Below are 6632 nucleotides of genomic sequence, written 5' to 3' on the forward strand. Positions count from 1 at the left end.
AAAAGACAAACAACCCAATCCAAAACTGGGCAGAAGACCTAAATAGACATTTCTCCAAAGAAGATATACAGATTGCCAGCAGACACATGAAAGAATGCTCAACATCATTAATCATTAGAGAAATGCAAATCAAAACTACAATGACATATCATCTCACAGTGGTCAGAATGGCCATCATCAAAAAATGTACAAACAGTAAATGCTGGAGAGGGTTTGGAGAAGAGGGAACCTCTTGCACTGCTGGTGGGCATGTAAATTGATACAGCCACTATGGAGAACAATATGGAGGTTCCTTCAAAAGCTAAAAGTAGAACTACCATATGACCAAGCAATCCCACTACTGGGCATATACCCTGAGAAAACCATAATTCACAAAGAGTCATGTACCAAAATGTTCATTGCAGCCCTATTCATAATAGCCAGGACATGGAAACAACCTAAGTGTCCATCAATAGATGAGTGGATAAAGAAGATGTGGCACATATATACAATGGAGTATTACTCAGCCATAAAAAGGAACGAAACTGGGTTATTTGTAGTGAGGTGGATGGACCTAGAGTCTGTCATACAGAGTGAAGTAAGTCAGAAAGAGAAACAAATCCCGCATGCTAACATGTATATATGGAATCTAAAAAAAAAGAAATGGTCATGAAGAACCTAGGGGCAAGATGGGAATAAAGATGCAGAGCTACTAGAGAATGGAGTTGAGGATATGGGGCGGGGGAATTGTAAGCTGGGACAAAGTGAGAGAGTGGCATGGACATATATACACTACCAAACATAAAATAGATAGCTAGTGGGAAGCAGCTGCATAGCACAGGGAGATCAGCTCGTTGCTTTGTGACCACCTAGAGGGGTGGGATAGGGAGGCTGGGAGGGAGGGAGATGCAAGAGGGAAGAGATACAGGAACATATGTATATTTATAACTGACTCACTTTGTTATAAAGCAGAAAGTAACACACCATTGTAAAACAATTATAGTCCAATAAAGTTGTTAAAAAAATAAGCAATTCAATATATGACTACAGTCAAAAAAGCTGGATCTATAAATTTAGAAATCATCAGGATATATGTGGTATATAAAGCCACACGACAAGGTAAAATCACCAGGAGGCAATTCATATTTAGAATTACATAAGAGAAAGCAAAAAGAAAGAGTTGGCAGAGGAGATTGAGGATAATAGATGGAAATTTAGGAAATTGTGGTGTCAGCTATCTAAGGAAAGATAGAATTTCAAGGAGGAGAGAGATGTCAACGATAACTGCGAGAGAAAGTAAAATAAAGTCAGAACTGAACACTGGTTTGGCAAGATGGAAGGTATCAAAGACCTTGGGAAAGGAGGCTACAGTGGAGTGGTGGAGACAAATTCTGCTTGGTATGGGTTATAAAAAGAATGGGAGGGGCTTCCCTGGTGGCGCAGTGGTTGAGAGTCCGCCTGCCGATGCAGGGGACGTGGGTTCGTGCCCCGGTCCGGGAGGATCCCACATGCCGCGGGGCGGCTGGGCCCGTGAGCCACAGCCGCTGAGCCTGTGCGTCTGGAGCCTGTGCTCCGCAACAGGAGAGGCCACAACAGTGACAGGCCCACGTACCTCAAAAAAAAAAAAAAAAAAAAAAAGAATGGGAGGTAGGAAAGGGAAGCATCAATAATACACAATACCTGCTTCACAGCTGCTGCAGCTCTTGCTAATATCTGGGTCAGCAGTGACTCTAATGAATCTACCATTATGGGCAAAAAGAAGACCCATATCAATATTATCATCATTGGCCATGTGGACTCTGGCAAGTCCACCACCACTGGGTATGTCATCTACAAGTGTGGGGGTACTGACAAGAGAACCATGAGAAGTTCAAGAAGGAAGCAGCAGAGATGAGCAAGGGCTCCATCAAGTTTGCCTGGGTGCTAGACAAAATGAAGGCGGAAAGGAAATGTGGCATCACCATGACATCCCCTTATGGAAGTTTGAGACAACCAAATATTACATCACAATAACTGATGCCACAGGGACTTCATCAAAAACATTATCACTGGCCCATCCCAGGTGACTGTGCCATGCTCATCGTGGCCAGCAGCACGGGCATGTTTGAAGCAGGCATCTCCAAGAATAGGCAGACCTGTGGAGAATACGCTACTGGCCTACATGCTGGGTGTGAAGCCACTCATCACGGCTGTCAACAAGATGGACTCCGACAAACCCACCCACAGCACCCAATGCTTCCATCAAGGGAGTGAGAGCCTACATCAAGAAGATCGGCTACAACTTGGCAGTCATATGGCCTTCGTGCCCATTTTGGGCTAGCATAGCCCAGCATCCACATGCCTGGTCCAGGAGCTGGAAGGTCAAGAGAAAGGAGGGAAATGCCACAGGGATGAGTGTCCTGGAAGCTCTGGGCTCCATTCTCCCTCCCACTCAACTGGTCAACGAGCCCCTGAGGCTGCCTCTACAAGGTGTGCACATGATTGGGAGCACTGGCTCTGTGCCTGTGGGCTGTGTGGAGACCAGCTTCCTGAAACCTGGGATGGAGGTCAACTTTGACTACCCCAAGGCCCTGAAGTCAGGCGATACAGCCATTGTGCAGATGTAAGGATGGTCCCCAGCAAGGCCACGTGTGTGGAGATGTTCTCTGAGTACCCACCTCTAGGCCATTTTGCTGTGCGGGACGTGAGACAAACAGTGGCCATTGGAGTCATCAAGGCTGTGGATGAGAAGTCATCCTGCAGGCAAGGTCACCAACTCAGCAGTAAAGCCGAGCAAGAAATGAAGCATGTCCCCTGCAGTTTCCTCAGCAATCTCCACTATAAAAATTACCCAACATTTGATGTATTTATTAAGGTTAATAAAACATAACTAGTCGTCAAAAAAAAAAAAAAGACCACTCTTTGCATGTGGCTGTCCAGTCTTCTCAACACCATTTACTGAAGAGACTATCCTTTCCCTCTTGAATAATCTTGACTATTTTGTTATAAATTAATTTAGCATTAAATATATATCATTTAAATTTGTTAAGAAAATAGAACTTAAATGTTTTCACACACACCCCCAAATAAAAGATAAATATGTTAGATGATGGATATGTTAATTAGATGGCAGGAAATCCTTTCACTATGTATATGCATATCAAATCACCACAATGTACACTTTAAATATCTTACAACTTTACATGTCAATTATACTTCAATAAAGCTGACATTAAAGAATCAACAACTCACAGATGAATGGATAAAGAAGGTGTGGCACATATATACAATGGAATATTACTCAGCCATAAAAAGAAATGAAATTAAGTTATTTGTAGTGAGGTGGATGGACCTAGAGTCTGTCATACAGAATGAAGTAAGTCAGAAAGAGAAAAACAAATACCATATGCTAACACATATATATGGAATCTTAAAAAAAAAAAAAAGGTTATGAAGAACCTAGGGGAAGGACAGGAATAAAGACAGAGATGTAGAGAACGGACTTGAGGACACGGGGAGGGGGAAGGGTAAACTGTGACAAAGTGAGAGAGTGGCATGAGCTCATATATACTACCACATGTAAAACAGCTAGCTAGTGGGAAGCAGCCACATAGCACAGGGAGACCAGCTCGGTGCTTTGTGACCACATAGAGGGGTGGGATAGGGAGGATGGGAGGGAGGGAGACGCAAGAGGGAGATATGGGGATATATGTATATGTATAGCTGATTCACTTTGTTATAAAGCAGAAACTAACACACCATTGTAAAGCAATTATACTCCAATAAAGATGTAAAAAAAAAAAAAGAATCAACAACTCTTTTAGAGTTTTGCTATAAAGAGGAGCAGAGAAATAAGGTAGTGGGTAGAGGAACACATGAAGTCCAGATAAGAGCATTTATTTTTAGGATGGGATTATTATATGAAGCCCTTCAGTAGACAAGAGCGGACTGGCTTCTGTGTAAAAGCAGAGGACCTGACATCGGGTAGGACAAGGACACCTTGTCCCTGTGCATAAATGGGAAGGCAGAGTATGTGGATACAAATCCACAAATTAGGCTGGTAGATTTTGGTAGTAGAAAGATAAGTTGCTTCTCTTTTGTGAATTGTGTTGAAAGTGAGAAGAGAAAAGGGGCTGCTGGAAATCTGAGGAAAGAGAAAGTGGACCATAGATTGACAAGGTATTACCAGGCAGTACTCTGTCTACCTGATGTCTCTGATCATACTTTTAAGTAGAAACTAATCAATTCATAAATGTGTTTTCCTTCACTATATGCAGGGCTTATATTTATTGTATACATTTATTATTTTTATTAATTCATGTACTGTACATTTCCCCAACTAGACTGTAATCTTTAAAATATTTTATCACTGCTCTGCTCCTAAGACCTTCACTCACACTACCTGGCATGTAGTTGGTAATTCATAAATATTTGTTGACTGAATAATTCAGTATCCACAAGTGCCTAAAATATGCTTAAAATTGAACTCATTATTACCTCACCCTTAACTCTTCCACGTACACAGCTGTTCCTCTACTTTTTATTCTATCACCGTTTATCCAACTAATTTCCCAATCCAGAAATTTGGAAATCATCCTCTGACCTCCCTCATTTCATTCTCCATGACCCAACAATCATCAAGTTCAGTCAATTCTGCCAGTTAAATATTTCTTGGAGCTATTCACTGTTCTCCATTCCTGCAGGCAATTTCCTGGTCAGGTCACCATCACCTCACTTGGATTACTGGAAAAGCATCGTAATACCTCTCCTGGTTTTCATGTTGTCCCCCCTCAAGTCCATTCTCTACATCTTTCAAAAAGTAGAAATCTTATTATGTCCTCCACAACATTCAACCCTCCACTGATTCTTCAGCAAAGCCCTCAGGATAAAATCCTCTTTTTTATGATTTATTACAGTTTTCTTAATCTGGCCTAGAACCCTACTTGGCAAGTTAAACTAATTTCAGTTCTCCAACTAATTAGTAGATCTCTATCAGCTCTTGGGTCTTCGCATGTACTTTTTCCTCCACCTGGGATATTCTCTTCACTATCAACTCCTACTCATCCTTTCTTTCTCAACTTAGAAGTCACTTTCTCTAAGAAGTCTTCTCTGAATCATGGCATTGGTTAGGTACTCCTCCTAAATGCTTCCAAAGCTCCCTGTGTATGTTGGTGTTCTATAACCTTCCTTTATAGCACTGCTTTATCCCAAACCCAGATAGTAACAAATGTTTATAGGGTAGAGTCTTATGGTTCTTGTAATGAATATATCCCTCTATCCCTCCCCCTAGCCCCTTAGAGGTAAAGAACAAAAAATGAAGGGATAACGAGGTGCCTATTTGCTGAAGAAAAAGAAACATATTTCAACCAGGTGTCCTACAGAGGTGGCAAGAGAGGTCTGAGCAGCCCTGTGATCATGGGCCAATGAAAAAATGATGAGCACAATCCCTATATTGTCTCTTTTTTTTGAGTATAGGTTAGAATTTTATAAATAAATTTCTTAGAAAATTTGTGGTCTGGGAACTACTTGATATTATAATATTTTGTTCACCTTAGGAGTGAATCTCCTCAATGTATTTATGTTTCAAATTTGTCTCAGGCGCTTTTAATAACTAATAATAGCTTTTTTTCTATAGATTTAGTTAAATTCAGGAAGGATTTAATCGACAAATAGTTTATTTTCAAGACGAAATGCTCTTAAGGATGGATGCTTCTGTGCCCAGGATGAAGATGCTCTTTGATTTTGCCTCGTGTAATTGAAAGAACACAGCTTGAAGTGTTTTTGCCCCACTTTTGTATGCATTTGGGCTAAGTTCCTTTCAGGAGCCATTCCGGCCATGCCTTTAAGCCTTTAAGCCTGGAATCCGGTAAAAGGACCGCTGAAGATTGCACCATGATTTCAGCTTATTGTATATCTTCCAAGCTGTCATGTTTGTCATTCCTGGAGTCCTGAGGCTCCTAACTGGTCTGCCTTCTCTTCATGGTTCAGAGTCCTTCTATGCTTGTCTTGTATATAACGTCCAAGTTTTCCCATTGTACTTAGTGGGAGGAATAGGCAAAAACTCATTCTCCATCTTCCTGACCCACCTCTCTGTCTACCTGGGAAGCTCTGCTGGTCTCTGCACAGTCAGTGGCCTCAGTGTCTTCCTCATCTTCACGGGGCAAGTCCCAGCTCGGCACTCTTTGGGGAAAGGAGCCTCTCTCCTCCAGCACCAAAGGGCTCAGAAGAATAACTAGCATTTAAAATACTTAAGCAAATATTTGGGAAAAGTGAGAAGTATAATTTTCATCTCTTCATCGTTACTTCACAAGCGTTATAGTAAGTCACAGGAAGTAAAAAGATAAATCATTCTAAAAAGTCAAAGTAGCATGCTTTGTAGCAAAAGATCTGATTCATTTTAAGTGAACAAGCACAAACTAACCACAATTTCTGCAGCAAACCAAATCACATGCCCAGATTTACAAGCAGAACTTTCCAGTTTTCTCATATGTGCCATTCTTTGATTATGAATATTCAAGACAGAGGCAGAACGGTCCCATGATGGGTTCTTGTCAAACTGAAAAGGCATAGGAATAGATGAGATGAAAGAAAGCAAAGAGGGGCCCCATGGATAAAGTTAATGCCTAAATTGAAATCACGTAGTATTAATCCCAACTCATCTCCTATTTATTTAA

At 41.2% G+C, this 6632-nt stretch overlaps 1 pseudogene; it reads left to right on the top strand.

Moving 5' to 3' along the window:
• Window positions 1-474: 474 nt before the first annotated feature.
• On the top strand, window positions 475-2784 carry LOC111175609 (elongation factor 1-alpha 2 pseudogene; annotated as a pseudogene).
• The last annotated feature ends 3848 nt before the right edge of the window (window positions 2785-6632 follow it).

The sequence above is a fragment of the Delphinapterus leucas genome, chromosome 4, assembly GCF_059928025.1.
Source record: "Delphinapterus leucas isolate spDelLeu-1000000601 "Yukka" chromosome 4, BTC_Dleu_Yukka2, whole genome shotgun sequence".
In the NCBI taxonomy this organism is placed as follows: domain Eukaryota; kingdom Metazoa; phylum Chordata; class Mammalia; order Artiodactyla; family Monodontidae; genus Delphinapterus; species Delphinapterus leucas.